This window comes from Suricata suricatta, chromosome 14 (assembly GCF_006229205.1).
Source record: "Suricata suricatta isolate VVHF042 chromosome 14, meerkat_22Aug2017_6uvM2_HiC, whole genome shotgun sequence".
NCBI classification, from domain to species: Eukaryota; Metazoa; Chordata; class Mammalia; order Carnivora; family Herpestidae; genus Suricata; species Suricata suricatta.
The window spans coordinates 35,924,399-35,949,068 of NC_043713.1; the positions used below are offsets into that span (position 1 = coordinate 35,924,399).

The window sequence follows — 24,670 nt, forward strand, 5'->3', positions numbered from 1 at the left end:
CCCAGGTGCGGCCGCGCAGCTCCGCAGTGACCAGGTGAGCCCGCGGTGACCAGGTGAGCCTGCGCCCGGGTCGACAGTGATCCAGGTGAGTCCGGGAGCGAACAGGTGAGCCCGCGCCTGGCTCCCGGCGGATCCAGGTGAGCCCGCGCCCGGCCACTCCAGCGCATCGGTCAGTCAGGTCCTAGGACTCAAGCAGTCCGTGGGCAAAATGGGTTGAAGCGGAGAGCGCAGCCGGCTGGTGATTCAGGATCCGGGCCTGGGCACAGTTGTGGCTCCCAGGGCTCGGGTCAGGAAATCTGAAAGGACCTTCTTCTACCAAGCGGGTCCAGAGTATTTTCGCCTTAAAAACAAATCATGCAAATGAGATGATGGGTATGGGAGAGGCGGCTGAGTTTTTTTTTTTTTTTAATCGCTGAGAATTAATCATTCCCTTGAGGACCTTGGGTAAACTATTTATTTTGTAACCAGTGGTACAGCCTGGGTCTGTGCCCCTGAGTTTTGAGTAACTGCGTGGGTAAATCATGAGCTGCAGACGGGAAGAAACAGTCACCACTTCAGGGCTGTTTTAAGATCGAAAGTCAGTGATGCTGATGCAGTGAGAGAGATTGGAAACGGAAAGCAAAGAACAAAAAGATAAGAAGCAAAGATATGGGAAGTAAAAACAAAACGAGAGCCCCCTGGAAACAGCCGAGTGCATCCCATAGCTGGGTGAGGCCTTGGGTGAGCGCAGGAGGGCTGTGAGGGCTGAAATGCATGGGGACAGGACCCTGAACCCGTCACTGGAGTCAGAGGAGGGCTCTAGCTAAGCACACGTTGGTTATCACTGGGATTTTTAAAGTTATCATGGCCGGTATAGAAAGGAATGCACTATGTAGGTAACAAGTTTTCTTTTGACAAAGATCAAATGATAAGATATAAATATGTAATTGGATTAGTAGATAAATTTCTAGGTGCTGTGTTTTCTATACCTTGATGAACATTCAAGGAGGAATCTCTAGAAAAGCACTTAGTGTAAATAATTAGTCGTTAGGATTAAAGTGGTAAAAAACAGCACAACAAATTATTCATTATTCTAGCTCTCAATATTGTCTATGGCAGCAGAACTCTAATTACATTTAAATGTATTTCAAGAATGTGTTCATTTGTTTTAGATAGCTAACTACTAGTTTAAAATAGATGAGAATATAAAATATTCCAATACTTTAAAATATATACGAAAGTCAGAGAAAACATTTGCCAAACTCTACTTGAAAATGAGTGAAGTAATAACACAGCCAAGTTCAGCTACTTTTCAAAAGAAAGGTATTATGCTCGTCTTCTGCCATTTCCTCTGCTATTGTATCTGAGGGCTGAGCGGGTATTTGTCACTGCACACTCGCATCTGGGTGCCCATCAGGCCTGTAATACCTGAATGGCCTTGCCACTTTTCAGCTTACCAGTCTGACGGTCTTCCTAGGTACATCTGTTTTTTTTTTAATACTATTGTGTTATAAAATTTGCCTGTTTTGTGGTATTTAAAGAATTTGAAAAGGGGGAAGAAAAGGCAGGTTACTTATCTGTGAATCAGATATGGAAATAAAGTCTCGATTATTGAAGAAGGTTTGTTGGCTAAATGGAAATGAGAAATGGGCTGGGAGGGAGCCTATGGTGATCTCATTTGAACGATTTAAACTTTGCATACTATTTCTTCCTCCATGGTGAGGTGTTCCGAATAGGTACTCAGCTTAGTTTTGGCCAAAAGACATTAAAGTGTTTTTTTTTTTATAAATGTTTTTATTTATTTTTGAGAGACAGAGTGAGCAGGGGAGGGTCAGAGAGAGAGAGGGAGATACAGAATCTGAAGCAGGCTCCAGGCTCTAGACGCGGGGCTCGAACCCACAAACTATGAGATCATGACCTGAGCCGAAGCCGGATGCTCAACCGACTGAGCCAGCCAGGCGCCTCCTAAAGTGTTTTTCTGAGGCAGGGTTTATAGGAGGAGCCTCTTAGCTTCCAGGGACTGCCTCCTAGTGCCTTAGAGGCAAGTACTTGTCACTAACTTATTACCGTAAATCTTGCTTTAGTGTATTTTATATGGTTCTAATGGAACTTAACAATTAATCAGAACATGTACTATTAGTTATTTTTTTTAATTTATAATGCTTTATTTATTTATTTATTTTAAATAGTTTATTGTCAAATTGGTGTTCATATAACACCCAGTGCTTCTCCCCACAAGTGTCCCCCACCATGACCATCACCCCCTCCCTCCCTCCCTCTCTCCCTTCAGTCCATGGTTCGTTTTCAGTATTCAGTAGTCTCCCTTGATCTGTCCCTCACTCTCTCCCGCTCTCTTTCCCCCTTCCTCTCCCCATGGTCCCCTGCCAGGTCTCTCCTGTTAGACCTATGAATGCAAACATATGGTATCTGTCCTACTCGGCCTGACTTATTTTGCTTAGCATGACACCCTCAAGGTCCATCCACTTTGCTACAAATGGCCACATTTCATTCTTCCTCATTGCCATATAGTACTCCATTGTATATATATACCACATCTTCTTGATCCATTCATCAGTTGATGGACATTTAGGCTCTTTCCATGATTTGGCTATTGTAGAAAAACAAGAAATGAGTGTGAGCTATGTGATTCCTTCTGTTAGTGGTTCACATTTGAGTGTCCACTGGAAAAACCAAACAACTACTGCCTAAGAAAGATAGAGGTCTTTATTTATTTATTTATTTATTTATTTATTTATTTAAATATTACCTATTTTTTAAATGTGTGGACACTCTGGATGTAGGGGCAGTCCTTGGCTGGTACAGCAGCTCCTCTGTCTCACCCGGAACCTCATCTCCTTGTCTCTTTCTGCTATGCTCAGTGTGTAGCTTCTATCATCCAGGTTACCTCATGATTGCAAGATGACTGCTGAGGTTCCAGTCATCACACTCACATTCTAGCCAGGAATGAGGAGGAAAGGGAGAAGGCCAGAAGAGCACCTGGTAGCTGAGTAAGATTTAACAACTTCCACTCATATTTTGTGGTAGATTGTCTGCAAAGATAGCTGCCAATAGGGGTGCCTGGGTGGCTCAGTCAGTTGAGCATCTGACTTTGGCTCAGGTCATGATCTCATAGTTTGAGGGTTCGAGCCCTACATCAGGCTCTGTGCTGACAGCTCAGAGCCTGGAGCCTGCTTCAGATTCTGTGCCTCCTCCTCTCTCTGCCCCTCCCCCACTCATGCTCTGTTTTTCTCTGTCTCATAAATAAATAAACATAAAAAATATTTTTAAAAAAGATAGCTGCCAGTAATTCTTGCTTATGTCACTTTTCCAATCAAGGAGTGAAATTTCTTTCTTCTAGAGTTGGGGGGGGGGGCTGGCCCTGTGACTTGCTTTGACCAATAGAATGCATTAGAAGGCCTTATGAGGCCTTGCTACTTCTGTTTTTGCCCTCTTGGGATCTAGCTGCCATGTAAAGAGGCTTGCACTAGATTACTCAATAATGAACAACTATGGAGGAGAGACCTAGCCAGTCCCCAGCTATTCCAGCACCCTCAGCGGAGGTTTCAGTCACGTGCATGAAGCCATCTGGGATGCACCAGCCCCAACTGGGCACCAGTAGGCATCACATGGAACATAAGAGCCACCCAGGTAAGCCCTGCCAACTTATAGAATTGTCAGCGATAATAAATCATTGCTGAATTGGACTGAAACACAGTCAATTGGTCTCCTGCCTCCAAATGCCAGGATGTCTAAGAAGTGAGGTTCATTAGAGATGTCCTCAGTTGCACTGGACATGGTAGAAATTTGTACAACATCCCAGCAAGTCCCCTGGGATGGTTACTCACATGCTTTGGCATTGATGGGATGGGTCACCCACACAGGCTGAGCTCCTGTGTTCAGCTTCTGCTTTTTTCTCTGCTCTGAAGCTTCTGTGCCTATACCCCTCAGCTAGATCCTGAACCCTCTCTGTGCATGCTGTGAGCTCACAACTCCCTTTTGCTGTCAGGTCACCGAACTCTTGTTCTTGTGGAAGCCTTGGATCAGATCACTTTGCAACCAGGCCCTGCCAAGGTCATTGCCTTGCTCTGGATTTGCTGCACATCCCTCACCTCTTATCCCTTTCCTAGTCAGGAGAGTGACATGGTCCTTGAGCTCTGAAAGCTCTGGATCAAGTCCTAGCGACCCCCTTGCTGGCTATGGGACTTTGAGCAGGCTTTATCGCTTTTTGCCTCAGTTTTCTCATCTGTAAAGTGGGACTAATGGTACCCACTGCATAGAGTTATGAAGATTAAAGATAGAGTGCATGTAAACACATGGTGTGTGGTCAATAAAGGATGGCCATGACAATTACTGTTTTATTATAACTTACACAAGCAACTGTGTGCTTCCTTTGCAGAACTGATGATCTTGGAAAGTTAGCTATCTATCAGTCAAGTGATACTTTCCCAAAGATGTCTGTCATAAAATGAGATTCTTTTTCTCACTGAAAATTTATTTTCAACCACATTACATTTAAAAGCTTCTTTTAGGGGCACCTGGGTGGCTCAGTTGGTTAAGCCTCTGACTTTGGCTCAGGTCAGATCTTACGTTCGTGGGTTCAAGCCCCGCATCAGGCTCTGTGCTGACAGCTCAGAGCCTGGAGCCTGCTTCCGGTTCTATGTCTCTTTCTCTCTCTGCCCCTCCCCCTCTCATGCTGTCTCTCTCCGTATCAAAAATAAATAAGACATTAAATAAATAAGTAAATAAATAATAAAAGCTTCTTTTAATATGGCAAAACTTTTTTGAAAACCATGAATTGAGAGGTACGTTATCTGATAATATTCTAAAGATAACCGAAAGTCTTGGTATATCACAGATACCTGTTTTTGCTCTGTGAGTGGGGAGGTTGAAAGCATGGGTGTTCCTCTGGGTTCCGGGTCACATGGTCCCCCAGTGCAGCTTCTGGGTGGGCCTTACCCTGCTCCCCTGGGACAGAGGCACCTGAAGAGAAAAACCAGGGACATCTGGGTGCTTTTGAAGACACACTTTTTCTTAAAATAGAGAGTGGGCACACATGGGTGCATGCAAGCAAGCGGGGTGTGGGTGGGGGGTGGCGGGGGAGGGCAGAGGAAGAGAAAGAAAGAGAGAATCTTAAGCAAGTTTCAAGACCCGCGTGGAGCTGTACACAGGACTTGATCTCACAATCGTGAGATTGTGAACCGAAATCAAGAGTTGGATGCTTAACCTACTGAGCCACCCAGGCTCCCCTTAGAGACACACTTCCAATCTGTGCTAGGCTGTGCCTTAACCCAGTGTACCTATGATCTTCCATTCAGGGAAGGTTTACATTTTGTGTAAAGTGGATTCTCTCATAATTGCTTATTTAATAGCTATGGGCAGCGAAGATACAGTTTGTTGATGCATTTATTTGATATATTTTGTAAGTGTTTATAGTGAGGACAGGTTTGCCATTCTGTTTATGACGTACCTTTAAAATTACTGCTTGTATTATATATTACTTCCATAAAGACAAATTCCTCAAAGGGGACTTTTTGCCCTTCCTAGACTGTAAAGCACTATATAAATGTAGGCATCCCTATAATTCTTTAAGTTGGACATACCCTTACTTGGTTGTGACATTTCTTTTTGTAACACTGGAAGGCCAGGGGAGTACCCAATATGGAAAATTATGATTGATTTTGTGAGCGCAAGCCTGACACAGGCTTTATAACCACTGGTCAGACTATCCACTCACATCTCAGTGCAGTCTGTTGATGGGAGGCAAGGGGAGAAAACGCTTTTCCTAAAACAATTAGTTTTTACTTATTTATGAGCTAACCTACTCTTATCAAGTTCAGACAGGACAAGAGGGTATGAGACCTCCCTCCCATCCCCCAGAGGTAGGTAATCACTGCCAAGAGTCTCCCATCCCCCTTCTAGCAATTTTCTGTGCATTAACAAACATGTACTTGCGTGGTTTGCTTCTCTTTCAACACAAATGGTCACTGTGTGTGTTGTTAGGGCATCTTTGCGCATCTCTAGGGCTGGGATGTGTTTCCATTGTAGCATCTGTGGCTCCATTTTATTCTTTTAGCTGCTCCAAAGCATCCCCTTGAATGGCAGGTCCAGGGTTGACTAATCTCATGTGATTGTCATTTCCAAATAGGTTGTATCTAAAACTAACACTTCACTAAACCAATTTTTAAAAATTTTTTAAATTTTTTTTATATATTTTTGAGAGAGAGAGAGAGAGAGAGAGAGAGAGAGAACAAACAGGGGAGGGTCAGAGAGAGAGGGAGACACAGACTCAGAAGACTGGCTCCAGGCTCTGAGCTGTCAGCACAGAGTCCAATGCGGGGCTCGAACCCATGAACTGTGAGATTATGACCTGAGCTGAAGTTGGACACTTAACCAACTGAACTACCCAGCCACCCCTAAACCAATTTTTAGTAGACTTTTTTTTGTAGAGCAGTTTGAGATTTACAGCAAAACTGAGCAGAAATTACAGAGATTTCCCATGCCTACCCTCCCCCATTGTCAATATCCCCACCAGAGAGTGGGACATTTGTTATAATCGATGAACCTCCATTGACACATCATCATCATCAAAAGTTTATAGTTTACATTAGAATTCATTCTTGGTGTTGTGTATTCATGGGTTTTGACAAGTATAACGCCATGTATCCACCATTATAGTACAAACAGTAGTTTCACTGCTCTAAAAATCCTCTGTGCTTTGCCTATTCGTTCCTGCTGCCCCCACCCCCACCCCACCCCTGCCCATTGCTGATCATTTTACTGTCTTCTTAGTTTCGCCTTTTCCAGATGCAGTATGTAACTTTTTCAGTTTGGTTTATTTCACTCAGTAATGTGTATTTAAGTTTCCTCGAGGTTTTTTCATGGCTTAATAGCTCATTTCTCTTTTGTGCTGAGTAATATTCCAATGTGGAGATCTACCAGAGTTTATGTATCCACTCACCTACTGAAGGACATCTTGGTTGTCTCCAAGTTTAGGCAATTATGAATAAAGCTGCTATAAACATCCCTGTGCAGGTTTTTGAGTGGGCATAAGTTTTCAATTCATTTGGGAAAATACCAGGGAGTGTGATTGGTAGATCATATGGTAAGAGTATATTTAGTTTTGTAAGAAACTGCCAACCTGGCTGTACCAGTTTGCCTTCCCACCAGGAATGAATGAGAGTTCCTGTTGCTCCATATCCTCACCAGCATTTGGTGTTGTCAGTACTTCAGATTTTGGCTATTCTAATAAGTATGTAGCGGTATCTTGTTGTTTTAATTTTCAGTTCCCTAATGACATATGCTGTTGAGAATCTTTTCATATGCTTATTTGTCATTTTTATATCTTCTCTTTTGAGGTGTCTGTTCAGATATTTTGCTTATTTTTAAAATCAGGTTCATGGGGCTCCTGGGTGGCCGAGTCAGTTAAGCATGGGCCTTTAGCTTAGGTCATGATCTCACGGTTTGTAGGTTCGAGCCCTGCGTCGGGCTCTGTGCTGATAACTTGGAGCCTGGAGCCCGCTTCAGATCCTGAGTCTCCCTCTCTCTCTGTCCCTCCCCCACTTGTGTTCTGTCTCTCTCTGTCTCTCAAAAATAAATAATGTGGGGCACCTGGGTGGCTCAGTCGGTTAAGTGGCTGACTTCAGCTCAGGTCATGATCTCACAGTTTGTGGGTTCGAGCCCTGCATCAGGTTCTGTGCTGATAGCTCAGAGCCTGGAGCCTGCTTTGCTTTCTGTGTCTCCCTCTCTCTCTGACCCTCCCCCCGCTCACACTCTGTGTCTCTCTCTTTAAAAAATAAATAAAAATTTAAAAAAAATGTAAAAAAAATTAAAAAAATAAAATCAGTTCCAGTTGTCTTATTGTTGAGTTTTAAGAGTTCCTTTTGAAACGCTTGTGTCAGATATATCTTTGGCAAATATTTTCTCCCAGTTTGTGTCTTGTCTTCTCATTCTCTTGACTAGATGTTTTCTGATTACTGAAAAAAAAAATCATGCCCCTTGTTGCAAATGTAACAAAGCAAAGACATATTAAGAAAAATATAATAATCTTCTCTTTTCCTCCAGTTCCATCCTTTGAGGTAACCAGCTTGAATAGTTTGGTTTGTAACCTTCTATAACTTTCTCTGTGCTCAAATGTTCCTGTATGTGTGTAAATGTATGTGCATTTTTCTTTATATTTATGTCTAAAAATAATCTTCTTTGTCTGTTTTCCATAGGTTTTTTTTTTTTTTTAAGAAATCTCTGCACCCAACACGGGGCTCTGACTCATGCCCAGAGATCAAGAGTTACATATTCTATCAAATGAGCCAGCCAGGCGCTCCCATAGTTTTCTTGTATACACTCTCTCTAAATAATACATCACTGGTATGTTTCTAGGCAAATATGTATACATGTAACTTATTCTTTTTCATGGTTGTGCAATATTCCATGGTACAGATATCATAATTTAGTTGCCCCTTAGTTGTGGATATTCAGGATATTTCCAATTTTATTTTCCTTTTCTGTTATAAACAATGATGTTGACTTTATTCCTATAGGAGAAATCTCCCAAAGTAGGACTCTTGGGTCAAAGGTGATATATATTTCTTGTTTTATTGAGTATTGTCAAATTATTTTCCAAAAAGTTGTAAGGATTCATACTCCCACCAGCAATGTATGAAGTGTGCATTTTTCCATATTCTCATCAGTGCTGGCTGTTAGTGGTCTTTAAACCATTTTCCCATCTATTAGTATTGTTTTAATTTGTATCATTTTCACAACTAGTGGTCTAGTGGTGCTGGGCGTCTTTTTGTAGGCATGTGGGTTGGTTGTTTATCTTTGCCCATCTGTCTACTAGGTTTAAATGTGGTAGCCTTTTTTACATTTATTTATTTTTGAGAGACAGAGCACAAGTGGGGGAGAGGCAGAGAGAGAGGGAGACACAGAATCCAAAGCAGGCTCCAGGCTCTTAGCTGTCAGCACAGAGCCTGATGCAGGACTCAAACTCATAAACCATGAGATCATGACCTGAGCCGAAGTCGGACAGTTAACCTACTGAGCCACCCAGGTGCCCCAATTTTTATTTTTATTTTAGAGGGAAAGGGGGCACAAGCAGGGGAGGAGAGAGAGAGAGAGAGAGAGAGAGAGAGAGAGAGAGAGAGAGAGAGAATCCCTAGCAGGCTCCACACTGGAGCCCGCCATGGGCCTTGATCCAATAACCCTGGGATCATGACCTGAGCCGAAATCAAGAATTAGATGCTTAACTGAGCCACCCAGGCGTGCCAAATGTGGTAACATTTTTTTGTGTGTGTGGTAGCATTTTAAAAACTAGAGTAGGACCCAGCAGAACAGAGCAGTCAGACAGGCACCATATTTATGGCAGACAAGGGGTAGGGTTCCGTCCTCGGGGCAGCTACCATCATCACAATAGGATGGTGGTGCCCACCAGTGATGCCCACCAGTGATGCCCCTCCCCCACCCATCTGTGTGTCCACTCTGCAAGTGGGATTGCTGAAGCAAGACCAGTGTCGCACTGTAAGCTCTATGTATGTCTGTGTGCCATCTTTGCGGACTCTGAACTTACTTAGCTTTGATCCTCAATACCTAGTATAGTGGTTGGTGCATAATTAGGCCTCCAAAGCATTGGTTGATTGAATGAATAAAAGTGTCTGCAAGAGCGGGGCTAAATGGGCAAAGAGCATTAGGGAGGACACTTTTATTCATTCACTCAGGCCTCAGGTGGTGCGGTATGTGTGTGTGAATGTCAGGCATTAAGGTTGGCCCTTGGGTAGGGGCTGCTGTCAAGAAGCTCAGCCTGGGCATGGAGGAGAGGTAGGTGCCCAGCAGGCAGGAGCCCCTCGTTTTCTACTTTTCTCTACCCACTTCCCCTGGAGGCTTCTCTGCTGGTGCTTCTCCCTGCAACTTAATATAGGAGTCTTTATCCTTTCCCGGGAGCTTCCTCCAACCCACAGCTGAAAGGATCTTTCCACACCAGGACAAGGAGATTATGTTGGATGAAACCAATTATTTCCCAGAATATTCTTCCCAGGGAATGTGATTCTACACACTAACCATTGACTTGTGTGTAGTTTGAAAGGAACTGGATGAACCCAAAGAGAGAGCTCAGAAAAATCATGACCAGCTATTAATGATTAAAGGAACTAAGTGTAGGAGGTGGGAGGGTGGGGAGATGCAAGGTGAAGAGGGTGGGGATGGGGAAAAGAAAGAAATTGAATGGACAACAAAAACCATTCTGTTTATTCGTTTTCTTCTATTCATTCATATAACGAATTTAGGCAGGTTTAGGATTCACAAGTTTAGGATTTTTGGTAGGTGGCAGTTTTATTTTATTACTTTATTTTTTAAAATTTACATCCAAGTTAGTTGGCAAATAGTGCAATAATGATTTCAGGAGTAGAATCCAGTGATTCATCCCCTACATATAACACCCAGTGCTCATCCCAACAAGTGTCCTCCAATGCCCCTTGCCCATTTAGCCCTTCCTGCCACCCAAAACCCCTCCAGCAACCCTCAGTTTGTTGAAAGTCTTTTATGTTTTGTCCTCCTCCCTGTTTTTATATTATTTTTGCTTCCCTTTCCTATATCCATCTGTTTTGTATCTTAAATTCCACATATGAATGAAGTTTTATGATATTTTTCTTTCTCTGACTAATTGTGCTTAGCATAATAGTCTCCAGTTCCATCCATGTTGTTGCAAATGGCAAGATTTCATTCTTTTTGATTGCTGAGTAATATTCCATTGTGTGTAGATACCACACCTTCTTGATTCATTCATCAGCTGTTGGACATTTGGGCTCTTTCCATACTTGGCTATTGTCAATAGTGCTGCTATAAACATTGGGGTGCCTGTGCCCCTTGGAAACAGCACACCTGTAATTTTTGAGTAAATAGGTAAGTGGCAGTTTTAATAAGAAAGGAACTTAAACATAAGGCTTGTCTTGGATGGCTACAAGATGAGTAGATCTCTACAACTGCCTGTAAGAATCTTAAAAGTTGACATAGCGGCCTTCACAAGGTTCAGCTATACTGTCCAGAGGGTCTCAATAACACATTGCTCTTTCAAGTCTAGACTCACAACCTATTTCAACAAGGTCAACAAGTTCTCTGAGTATCTAGAGAAAATTACTAACATCTCTCACAAAAGCACAGGTTATATGCACAAACGTCTTGCATATAATTTGGGGAGACTTCACCAACCTCCAGAGACCTCTAAGTACCTTGGTTCTTTGCCAATAGCCTCAGAGGAGGACAGATATCCTGGAGGTAGCTGACTTCTTAAAGGACTATTACCACATTATAATTACTTCCCTCCCCAAAAGCTAATTAAAGCACCCATAAAGCATTAAAATTTACTTAGTAGGACCAAGTCAAAACGGAACAGTAAGGAGAAGGGATAGAAATGTCTGTTGCCAAAGCACATGAATGCCAGGTGAAGATTAGAAACACCTCATAAGAAAGATAAAAGGCCTAGTTTTCACTTTGAACTTGAAAAACATCCACTCTGCACAGAAGTAGCCAAAGTTAAATGCGACAAAACAACAGAGTTCAGAGCCAAAATCGTAGGCATTTAGAACTGTGGGGACTTTTTAGAAGGTGCATAATGCATTTACCCTCAGGACATTTTTATACATTTATTGCATAATTTGTCGTGTTTTCCTGTTCTAAACCTAAATGTTCTCTTTAACATCATTTAATAGGAAAAGGCCTTGCAGGGTACCCATGCCAGGGGCCACAATGCCCTCATGGGACTCTGGGCAAGGCAGGACCTGTGCAGCCAGGAGGCCTGGAAGGAGGCCAGGAAGTGAAGAAAGGGTCTCTTTCTCCATGGAGGGCCAAGATTTCCATCCTGAGGGTTTCAAAAAGTCCTCATCCTTCAGGCATTGCTTGTGAGTGCAAACCTCACAGAGATCATGCTGGGATATGCTGATTTTCTTTTCTCAATTGTCAGCAACACATTCACTATCCTGGGACTTCGAATGAGAGTTATTCTGAATTAATAAATGCCAGCCCTTTATGCCCACATGTCCCATGTCTTTGAAAAGAAATCATCTCAAAAACATAACACTTTACTCAACTGAATGGACCATTTTGTTCTGGGGGCATGGGGAGAGAGCCCAGGACCACCAGTGGCTAACGCCCTGGGAGGGAGCATACTTGGGCTCACAAGAGTTCCCAGTATTGGCCAGGTTGCCTCCTCACCAAAGTGCAAAGGAGAATGTGGGGCTGCAGACCTGGAGGCAGTTGAATGAGGCCACTTTCTTCAAAATTAGTGAGTTATAAGCAGTCTTTCCCCACAATGCACAATGCTTTCTTAAATGCTAGAAGAACTCTACCTTTTTCTTTCTCTCCCGTCATCCTTGTCCTTTGACTTTCCGGTGGTATCCCAGATGCTGTCTATTGTTCATGCATCTCTAGCGCAGCGCAGGCCTTCAGCCAACCCTTCTACCCCAGTGATACTGACGCTGCTAAAAGATGCAGGAGATACCTCCCTCACTGTCTTCGGGTGTCAGCCAAAGCCCACCTTCTGAGCTGACTGCACTTTTGCCAACATGATAGGACCCTACAGTTCCTCTGTGGCTTCCTTGATATTTTACTGTTTCACTGCATTCCAAGCAGAGAAAATATTTGAAAATTAGAGCTTTGGTATTCTGAGGCTGAAAGTCTTGGTAAGTGCTTGCCAGTCATTAAGCTGTTGTCTCTTGGCCACAAATCCATCTTGAGCGCTCTCTCTTGGTGGCTGGCCTGGGACTTTGCAAACCTCCCCCCTCCTTCCAGTTAACCTGACACCCAGTTAGGTTCTGTCACGAGGGGGCGCTCAATAGAAACTATGAGGCTGCAGGAGGAAGGGACTTTCTCTGCCCCCCTTCTCCCAGCTTACAGGGTTCCTGTGAAGATCACTCCAATAATGGTTCCCACCCTGGTGGTGACAGTTCCTCCCAGGAGGCAGCTGGATCCTATTTGATCCCATTTGTAGTTTTTCCAACACTTAATAAAGCCAGATTCACCATACTCCTTTGAGAGAGTACCAGCTACCCATCGCCTCCCCCTACAGAGCTGAGTTCCAGGCACGCCAGGCCTCAGTCCAAGCTCAGACACCTCAGCGCCCACCAGTCAGGCACCCCCTCCTCCCATCCTTGGGGCTCTCGGTCCCAGGTCCAAATCTCATCTTTCTCATCAGCTCAGAAACAGCAGCATCTGTGGAAGCAGCTTGCCCTCCTGTGTCTGAGAAAACCAGCCTTCCATTGCTGGAGAATTTTCTTGTGAAATGTCTTGTGAAATCATTGAAATCATGTTCTTTTTTTTTTCTTCTTAGCTTGTTTGTTTGTTTTGAGAGAGGGAGAGAGTGCGAGAGCGTGCACCCAAGCAGGGGAGCGGCAGAGAGAGAGAGAGAGAGGAAGATAGAGAATCCCAGGCATGTTCTGCCCCACCAGCGATGAGCCTGACGTGAAGCTCCATCTCACAAACTGTGAGACTATGGCCTGAGCTGAAACCAAGGGTCAGACACCCAACTGACTGAGTCACCCAAGTGCCCCATGAAATAAAATTGTTTAATAGCATTTCCTTTTCTGAGTAATGTCCTGGACCATAAGCTGAACCATTGCGGTAAGAATGATGGTAGAAAAAAAATATTAACACAGGACCCTTTCCTTGCTCAGGGGGAGCTGGACATCTTGTCTAGAGGTAGATTCGTTCGCTGTCCTCCAGCACACCCCTGGTTCTGTACTGACCATTGGATACAGTTGCATAGATACAATGCAATCATGAAAGGTCTCTTTCTCAGCACATTGGCTCACACTTTGCAAACAGCTGGTAAAAATTGAGAGCTTGGAGAAGATTAGATTTCTTCCCAGAACTAAACTGTCTTCTTCTTTTTTTAATGCATGCCTGTAGCATTAGGATATGCAAAAGGAGTCAACATTGTCCTTTGTTTTTCTTAGTGCTTCAAATCAGAGGCACATGCTCCACTGACGAGGAAACTGGCAAGCGACAAGACCTATTTCATCAGCCTTGTACAACTGCCCAAGAGATAGAGTACTTTGAAGTCCATTTATCTGAGAATTCCACATGTTGTCCAACAACTCCGTGGTCTGATGATTCCTGTCATGATTCACTTTGAAATGGGCAAGTCAACCTTCAGAAAATATATCATTCGGTCAGACGTATTTGGTCATTGAAATCTTGTGCCTTTGGCTGGCCACCGAGACAGGCTTCCCCTGAACCGTCTTCCTCCTCTGCAGCCTCTTGCTTCAGAGCGGGGCAGTGGTGGATGGCTCTAACAATAAACGTCCGAACCTGCTAAGACTTTGATGAGCTGTCCTTTCTGGGCTCTGATGTCCTATATGCTGATGCCCTTTCTTGGCTAAGTCTGCTTTTGAGCAGAGCCTGAGACAAGAGCTTTGCTTCAGGCAGCTTCTTCGAAGGTGATTGCAGGAGAGGGGAGAGGGAGGTGGGGAGGAGAAAAGGCGAGTGTGAGTGGAGACTGTCTCTCTGTCAGGACCTGCAGGAAGCATCTGGAAGCCTCTTATGGCCATCTAGCCTCCTGTTGCATTGCTCGTGGAGCATTCCTCCTTTGGCTCCCGTGGCCCATGGATTGTAGGCTACCCAGGGCTCTCCACTGCTTTGTACTCTGGGCCATGAGGAGAGTGGGATAGTGTGGGAACACAGAAAGGTGTAGCACAAGCTGTATACACAGAACCGTCCCCATTGCTCGGCTCCAATTTGAGTGGATGGATGGGATGGACATGGTCCCCAGAGGTGAGCAGCCGGCTTTGCAGCCAGACCACCTCCAGTCAGACCTTTAGCTCCATCACTAAAGGTGATTAGCCATGAAATCTTGCTTAAAAAACCAAACATCTGGACTCCGGTTTTGGTGTCGCGGTAGCCGGACCCCGTGTGTTCATTTCTAGGCGTGTCTGCGCCCCGAGCGATTGCAGGTGGGGCCTGCGTGTGTAACTGTAGCCACTTTGCTCTCTTTCTGGCGGTGGGAACCTTCAGGAGAGGAGCGTCTGGCTCCGGCGCTGGGGACTGGTGCCACGCGCCGCGTCTGAAGGCTTCTTCCTACAGGAGCGTGGGGTGGGTCCGCTTGGAATTAGGGTATTCCCCAGGAATCCGTAGGGTATTTGTGCTTCAAGCCCCGAGTGGGTTCCCGGCTTGCCGCATGGGAACCCCTGGGGAGGTGGTGCAAGTTAGGGGCACAGACTGGTTAAGGACCCCTCCCCTGGCCGGGACTCCGAGAGGCCGGCTAATTTGTTTCCTTGTTTATACCTTTGTCAAGTTCCCTGTGGTCCCTGTGGTTTTCCCAATGAATGCTGGCTCCGCTTCCTTATGGACTACCTATTTCTGGCCAGTTAATTATTTGTATCTGAGTTTCTGCACTTTTGAAACAAGGAGTTTATTTCTGAGAGTACAAATCATAAGGAATGACTAATAGATCAGAAACGTTTAAGCATCATAGCAGAGAAAAAAAAGCTAACTTGTCACTAAGAGAGTTACCTAAAATGTGGGTCATCTCAACAGACAACAAATTATGAAGTCACACACACAGTTTAAGTATTTTTTTAATTTTTTTAATGCTTTTTATTTATTTTTGAGAGACAGAGAGAGACAGCTGGAGCAGGGGAGGGTCAGAGAGAGAGGGAGACACAGAATCTGAAACAGGCTCCAGGCTCTGAGCTAGCTGTCAGCACAGAGCCCGACGCGGGGCTCGAACCCACGAACCATGAGATCTGGCCTGAGCCGAAGCCGGACGCTTAACGGACTGAGCCACCCAGGTGCCCCTAGTTTAAGTATTTTAAGAGTGGGTAGTACAAGCAGAAGCAAACACCAAAAAACAAACAAACAAACAAACAAACAAACCCACCCCAAAACAAATAAACAAAAAAACCCAAACATCAATTTCCTCATGAGATATTATCATTCTAATAGGGATACTAGTACTTTACCTCATGGAGTATTGTGCTCAGTAAAAGTTCATTAGGCTATCCAGCCACAGTCTCCTAGTCCTAATTGTGTCCAGAACTCAAGCACAACTTCTCTGTGCTTCCATATTTCTCCAGGAAAACGTGGAGCCCTGTGTCAGTATACAAAGCATAAATTCTATCTCCAGCCACATACATCAGGGTCTTGCAGATTAGTGCCCCTCCAAGAACTCCCACGTAGACTCCCTTTTCCTTAGACACCCCTCTGCTTCTCTGCCTTTCTGACCTGTCTGTCCTCTGGGTACAGAGGGGCTGTAGGGCGTAAGCCCTCACTGTGCCCTCCTGTTTCTGGCTGGAAACCTGTGGGGCTGGTGTCGTATTGTGTCTCCTTAAAAAAAAAAAAGATTCACTGGAGCTTGCTGTATTTTCTTGTAAGATATAAACATTTTAATACTGCCAGTACTTAGATTAATGTTGACACGTTGACCCTCTAATACAGATAAGCTGAAGTGGTTTGGCTAATGTCAGTGTTCAGGGGCCTCAACTTTCTAAATTGCCTACAACCACTGTAGAACTTACTTACTGCTGGACAAAATGTCTTATCATCTGGCAAAAAGAGATGCTTTTCTTTCTCAGAGAATAAGAATTATGTAAAAACTAAGCTGTTCTGCTGTGGTGATGTTTGTTTGTTTTACCTTGGCTGCCAGGATGCTCTGAGTTAAATTTGTGTGTTTCTATACAATGATTATGCTTCATTGCTATTTTCTGATATATCCATTTTAATTCTTCTTTTAATTGTCCTAACATATAGCGATTTTTTAAAAATTATAAGCTTATTCAAATCCTCTTAGAAACAGCTGATCTGAGATTTGAGTTTAGTGCATCAGAGAAGGAGAAGTGGGCTCCCCATGACCAGGAAGCACACTTGTGCTTGGCTCAGTGTTTCCACTAAATGCTTTACATCAGAAAAATCCTTAAAGGAAATGAATATACTTCTGCAAAGAGCGCCCAAAGAAAGAGTGCTCTAGACTTTTTTTTTTTTCCTATTACTTAACCAAGGAATATTCCAATTCTTTTAAGAAAATAACCCCTTGCAGCCACTCTGGAAAATAGTATCGAACTTCCTCAAAGAGTTAAAAATAGAACTTCTCAGGGCGCTTTGGTGGCTCAGTCGGTTTAGTGTCTGACTTTGGCTTAGGTCATGATCTCACGGTTTGTGGCTTCGAGCCCCGCATCAGGCTGTGTGCTGACAGCTAGCTCAGAGCCTGTAGCCTGCTTCAGATTCTGTGTCTCCCTGTCTCTCTGACCCTCCCCTGCTCAGGTGCTCGCTTGCTCTTTCTCTCTCTCTCTCAAAAAATAAATAAAGCATAAAAAAAAATAGAATTACTCTACGACCCAGCAATTGCACTGCTGTCTAAGGGATACAGGTGTGCTGTTTTGAGGGAACACATGCACCCCAATGTTTATAGCAGCACTATCAACAATAGCCAAAGTATGGAAAGAGCCCAATGTCCATCGATGGATGAATGGATAAAGAAGATGTGGTGTATATATACAATGAAGTGTTACTCGGCAATCAAAAAGAATGAAATCTTGCCATTTGCAACAACGTGGATGGAACTAGAGTGTATTATGCTAAGTGAAATTAGAGAAAGACAAATATCACAAGACTTCACTCATATGTGGAATTTAAGATACAAAATAGATGAACATAAGGGAAGCAAAAATAATATAAAAACAGAGGGGGACAAAACATAAGAGATTCTTAAATATAGAGAGCAAACTGAGGGCTGCTGGAGGGGTATTGGGTGGGGGGTGGGCTAAACGCATAAGGGGCATTAAAGAAGACACTTGATTGGATGAGCACTGGGTGTCACATGTAGGGGATGAATCACTGGAATCTACTGAAATCATTATTGCACTAGATGCCAGCTAACTTGGATGTAAATTTAAAAAGAACCCTTTTTCTTAAATAAAGTTAAAAACAAAGTGTGGAGGAGTGCCTGGGTGGGTAGTCAGTTAAGTCTCCAACTCTTGGTTTCAGCTCAGGTCATGATCTCACGGTTTCATGAGTTCAAGCCCTGCGTCAAAGAGATTCTCTCTCTCCCCCTCTCTCTGCCCTCCCCCGACTCACGCTGTCTCTGCCTTAAATTAAATAAATAAACTTATGGCAAAAAAAAAAAAAAAAAGAAAAGAACCCTTTTCTTTCCCAGTTCCTGTATTTTCCTATATCTAGTTATAATTTATGCCTGCAGGAAGCCTTTATTTTTTTTTAAGTTTATTTATTTATTTTGAGAGAGAGAGCATGACCTTGGAGGGGCAGTGAGAGAGAAAGAGAGAGAATCCCAAGTAGGCAATGCGCCATCAGCACATAGCCCAACATGGGGCTCGATCCCACAAATTGTGAGATCGTGACCTGAGCCTAAGTCAAGAGTCAGATGCTCAACCGACTGAGCCACTCAGGCATCCTGCAGGAAGCTTTTAGTAGAGGGCTCTCAGAATTGATGAAAAAGAAGAAACCCTGTAAGTGCATCTGCACAGATGGGTGCACACACTTACACCCAACCACATGGCAACTGCTTTCTTTGCCTCTGGCACATTTTTCATTGATGGATTAATCCTAGGACAATGGGCTCCATCAGATGCCTTTACTTGGAGGAACACTGTGGCTTTCAGGTTCCTTTGCAGAGCTGTGGCCTGGCCATATGCCACAACATAGGCAGCGTTGGACTTGTGAGTAAAATGACCCAGGGTGGAAGAATGGGTATATTGGCTGGATGAGGATGGAACATGCCTCACGGAGACAATCTTTGCCATTTCTTCTTTTTAAATGTGTGTTTATTTTTGAGAGAGAGAAAGGAACAGTGCATGAGTGGGGGCGTGGGGAAGCAGAGAGAGAGAGAGAGTGAGACACAGAAGCCAAAGCAGGCTCCAAGCTGTCAGCACAGAGCCCAACGTGGGGCTTGAAATCACAAACCGCGAGATCATGACCTGAGCCGAAGTTAGACACTTAACCGACTGAGGCGGCCCCAGGCGCCCTGAGTAATCTTTGCCATTTCTGAACCCCAACTCAGATGTCTCAACAGCCTGTCCTCTGCTGAGTGAGGCCAGGGTGCCTGCATCTCACCAGGGCCTGGAGTGAAGTAAAAACCTTGGTGGCTTTGTCCTCAGTGAGGAAGACCAGGCCAACGTTCACTGAGGTTCTCTTTATAACAGGAAAGATGCTGAGTATTCCAGGTGTCGTTGCCTTCATTTTGGTAATTACTATCAACTGCTTAACACCTTTTCCTACTTCCTTCACTTCTACCTAAAAAAGCACGAAGGAAGAAATCAAAAGGGCCATTTGTTGAATCCACTGTCTTTGGTGATGGTACAAGACAGTCTATTGAACCAGGACTGATTCCTGCTCTGGGAAACATTGCTGTATGCCCATGCCAATGAATGTGAATCCCCACCTGCATGGAGCCAGGGGTGGAGGTGTGTGCAGGTGGCCGTAGGCATCCCAAGGAGGACAGAGGGAAGATAGGGCAGGGCTGGGGAACCAGACCCTCTAGAGAGCTCACCCTCAAAGGAGTGGTTAAATGTACAAACTACAAGGTTCCGAGGTACCCCAAGCATTGTGGGTAGCTCTGGATGTACCTGGCAGAAACACAAACTGAGTCTATGTGGAAGGTTCTGGTTCTTGGAGCTCAGCCTGCTGATGAGGGCGTGGAGGCAGAAGCCCTCTCATGTGAATGTTATAAAGACTGGTATTTCTAGACAGACCCTCAGATAAAATCTGGGAGAACAAGTTCAAACTTACCACAATCTGGTCTTTAGTAAAAAGTCTGGAAGATAACTCAAAGGCTATGGAACATATCCCCAGCTCCACCTGTCAGGGACTAAACTGGGAATGTGGGAATACTGGTCCCTGGACCCTGGCTGGGCCCAGCATCCTCCAGAATTGCTTTCACTTAATTGCAGTCTCAAGGTCGGGCCATCACCCTGATGTTGATGAGGACGTTCATTATGTGACACAGTCTTTGCTTTACGGGCACCCTCAGGAGAAATGTGACCTACTTGAGGAACAGGAAACTAGCACTTCTCAGCAGGAGACTTATTTTTATCTTAAGGACACTGTGAACCCAGGAAGCTTCTCTCGGTGCTGGAAGCTTCTTAAAGCCAGGTGGGGGTATTAAACCTGTTTATAGGGCTTTAAAGTATGTGTTTTCATATTTACTAATTCCTGGATCCATTCTATACCTTTATCCGTGCTTCATTCTTTCCTTTTCACCTGCGTTTTGCTTACATTGCCCTCTTGCATTTTATACATCCTTTTATTCCCCTTCCCGGGGTGTGCTAGAACCTTTGTGGTTGTTAAACACTTTATTCAGGAATTTTATGAGCCCCTTGTTAAACGGTTGAGGGCTTGAAATCAGCCATGGTGGGAATATTTACACTATGGACATAGGCAGACACTACAAAATCGTTTGTTTTTTTTTTTCTTACAGAAAACTGGTTTACCAGCATATCGCTGTCTCTATCTTATCTAAAAAAGATAGTCTTAATAAATATGTTTTTAAAAGTACTAGTTCTAAAAGTATTATGAAATATCTATTTTATTTAAATATTGTGTGCATGTGTATGTGTGAGTGTGTGTCTGTTTTAAGTAAACTCTACCCCTAATGTGGGCTGGAACTCACAACCCCAAGATCAAGAGTCGTATGCTCTATGGTCTGAGCCAGCCAGGCACAAACTATATGTTTTTATTTCTTGAAGTTTTTATTTTATTTATTCTGAAGAGATAGAAAAAGAATGCATGGACACACACATGCATGTGCACATGCAAAGGGGCAGAGAGAGTAGAGAGAGAGAATTTCAAGAGGTCTCCACGCTGTCATGCTGTCAGCGCAGAGCCTGATGACAGTGCTAAGCCCAACATGGGGCTCAAACTCACCAATTCAGGATCATGACCTGAGCCGAAATCAACAGTGGGCCGCTTAACTAATTGGGCCATCCAGGTGCCTGCCCCCTTTTAAACCTTAAGAACAGTGGCCCTGTTTCGGTCCAAAAATATTTCAAGGATAAATAAATTTATGAGATTGCTTTTTATTGATGGGAAGGGAAAAATGGGATTCATCCAAAATGTGCCTCCTAGTCAACTTCGCTATCATGCAGCTGTTCTGAAAAGGAGGATCTTTCTGTATGTGGATGTGGCAAAAGCTGTTTACATTTCTGTTTATCACATTTTAAGTTATACCCTGGTAGAGCTAAGATTTTGGTAAATCTAGCACTATTAGAAGCAAGTTGATGTCCCATTCAATGTGTGATGGTTGCTAAGGGACCATTCAATGCAAATTAGAAGTAATAATAGCTCTGGTTTAAAAGGGCAGAGAATTAGGACAGGGAGGGGGAAATGACTCCCTACAGAAGAGGAGAGTTTTGTGGTGACAAATGTGGATGCCTGCCACACAACTCTTTCCTCTCTGTCCTGTGACAGAGAGCCGGGGAGGAATGGGGACAGCACAGGGACAAGGAGAGCTACAGTCACTCCTGGCAGGGGCTTCTCTTGGAATAAGCACAAATAGCTACAGAAAGCATGTTTGTTATCCAGAGTTGGCAGCTCAGCAATTGCAAACTTCGGAAACAGCACGAAAGAGAAGAGAAAAAAAATCTCTGGCGATAAAATTGTAACTCCGAGGCCACAAACAACCACACCAAAGGCGTCTGGAAAGTGCCCCAAACCTGAAGATCCCCCAAAGGCATTGCAATGAGCAGGCTCATTGACCGTGGAAGAACTAACAATGACTGCACATTTACTGCTAGGAGCAGGACAGCACTAAAAAACACTTTCCTCTTATTAACCCCTTCAGTGCCCCCAATGGACAAAGAAACAGATGCATAGATGGGTGAAGTCCCTGCCTGATATGCTCAGTAAATAAGAGAGGTGCTGGGATTTGAGTCTGTGCTCTCAGCTGCCCAGATCAAACAAAGGATGTGGATAGTGATGGTCTGAGATGCAGACATGGTGAAGAGTGAGGAAGTGAGGAGCCTGGGAACAGTAAAAGAGAGAGGCCCAGGGCAGATTGAGGGGTAGGGCTGAAACAGCACAGTTCAGGAGGTCTACAGCCTGAACCAGAAGAAGACAAAACCTACCTCCCAACTCTAGACAACCTGCTATCCCCTGGCCAAATCGCACCATATCCTGAGGCCGTTTCTGAACCTTCGCACTGTTAAAGGCAGCCATAGGTTGCCATAGGCTTTGGGGCAGTTAGTGAAAGGATGGATCTTTATGTATGCAAGCCAAGGCTTGCTCTCTTCTCTTTAGTAGTTCCGTGTTGAGAGAGGGAGCCCAGGCAGTTTCTAGAGGGGACCATGCTAAGCCGCATGTCAGGAGTGGTGACCTATAATCCACGAAGTCACACAGAGGACCCTACTGAGCAAGGCATTGGGACAGAGATTCAATGCTCCTGAGATTGTCTGGAGCAAACCCAAAGCTGAGCTAAACCTGAAGGGAGAAAATGGGAATCTCTGTGTAATTGGAACAGAGTGAGCACCACAAATTGGTTGGATGAGCACAGCCTTGCTTCTTCCTCGTGAACTCCATCTATTTATCCCTGAAGACCACTACCATTTATCAAAGAGCACCAGACACCATGCCCTTATGGATGCTGGCAGGCCAGGTCCAAGGACCCAGTGGGGGCATCACAGGACCAGACAGGAGGGTCTTAGCCTCACAAAGGATGGAAATAAAACATGAGCCAGCAGGAAGTGAGAGCAGACTTTATTGAAGATATAGAGCAGATACAGACAGGACTTCGGGGAGATTCAGAAAGGAAAGGAACATGAGTCTTGTCTTTTTCAGGGTCTGGGGTTTTTACTGAGGATGGTGCCTGGTGTACGTGTCCTGTCAGGCATCTAGGAACTGGTTAGAACAAAGACAGGGGCCCCGGTGTTATTCCTTGGAGCCAGGGTGCCTTGGCGTGGGGAAGTCTAGCTCCGGTGGTCTGGAATATGCCTATGATAACTTTGGTCCTTCCTTAGATGCTATCTATTCTAGAGAAATCATGAACTCCTCTCCCACTTACAAGGAGACACATTATTTACATTACAAGGCGTGTGTAAAGCGGGAAGAGGTGCAGGTCCTGGCAAGAATAGCAGCAGGAAAAGGAGCCAAAAAAAAAAAAAAAAAGCAGATTTTTATAGAGTCCTTCAGTTTCTCTGCGTCATTACTAGCTGATAGCAATCTTTGTGGATTACTGGTCAAGTAATTATAGGTTAAAACATGAGGGGCTAGACCTTGTTTGGTTAGAGGAGCTCTTGCAGCTCGTTTTTGACAAAGACCTGACTTCTGCCAAGTGACTTTGGTGTTTCCAGCTCTGGCTCTCTAGGAAGTGAGCTGGAGGTCAGTGACCTCCCCTCTGAGCCACCTCCTCCTGCAGGAGCCATGTCTTCACAGAACAGGTTTCTCTCTCTCTATTTTATTTTTGTAACTTACTTATTTTTAAATAGTTTTTTAAAAGAGAACTTTTTATTTATTTATTTATTTTATGTACAGAAAGTTCAATAGCATCCACTTAGCCCAGTTTGGTGGCCAGTTCTTTTTGCCTTTTCCAACTTGGCAATGCGAGCCACTGACTCTGGACGCAGGACATTGTCTCTCTAGTGGTGGTAGATCTTATCGTATCTGTCATTGTAATTGGTCCTGATGGCTTCTATGGGCTTAACCAGAGCCCCTTTATCTTCCAACTTAACCTGTATTGACAGTGGCTCAGATCTTCCTGTGGACCAGATGCCCCCATCTGGCCTTCCCCTTGACGATGCCAAAGGGAACTGCCACCATTTTTTTTAATGTTTATTTATTTTGGAAAGAGAGAGCACCAGCGGGGGAGGGGCAGAGAGAGAGGGGGACAAAGGATCCAAAGTGGGCTCTGCGCTGACAGTGGTGAGCCCGACACGGGGCTCCAACTCATGGTTTATAAGATCATGACCTAAGCCAAAGTCAGATGCTCAACTAACTGAGCCACCAAGGTACCCCAAGGAAATCCCCATCTTATGACACAGGACAGACAGGAAGATAACCAGTTCAATGGGATCCACACCATGTACAATCACTACCAGCTGAGCCTTCTTATTTTCCACCATGGTGGTGACAGTGTTAACCCCAGCTTGAAGGACAGGTGGCCTCTTAGTGGGGACATCCCCTTTGCTGGCATCTTTCTTCTCAGCCTGGGCCAACAGTTTCTGCTTCTTCTCTTGCTTTGTCTCTGGTCTGTATTTGTGGGCCAGCTTAAGCAGGTGAGTAACTGTTTGGTGGTCCAAAACCTGGGTGAACCGGATAATTGCAGGAGGCACTTTTAAACTTTTATAGAGAATAGTCCTTTGCTACTGCAGCCAGATGCAGCAGGGCCATTTGACAGGGCAGGTGAGGCCCTTTTGGGCTGGATGTCCCGCTGGATGCCAGAATTCTGGGGCCTTCTCTCAAACAGGGGAGTGACCCCCTTCTTGCTCTCTTGCTTCTTGATAACAGCAGGCATGGGGGCTACCTTCTTCCCCGTGGCCTTCTTTCCTTTCAGCATCTTGGATGGTTAGAAGAGAGAGAGAGAAAGGAGAATGGTGGGTAATATCAAGAATTTATTTTTATTTATTTATTATTTTTTTATATTTATTTTTGAGAGAAAGAGAGACAGAACATGAGCAAGGGAGAGGCAGAGAGAGATACAGGGAGATACAGAAACCAAAGCAGGCTCCAGGCTGTGAGCTGTCAGTACAGAGCCTGACGCAGGGCTCAAACCCAT

The 24,670-nt window shown here is 44.4% G+C and overlaps 1 pseudogene; it reads right to left on the minus strand.

Moving 5' to 3' along the window:
* Nucleotides 1–23,449: 23,449 nt before the first annotated feature.
* Nucleotides 23,450–24,451, minus strand: LOC115278069 (annotated as a pseudogene).
* Nucleotides 24,452–24,670: the final 219 nt, after the last annotated feature.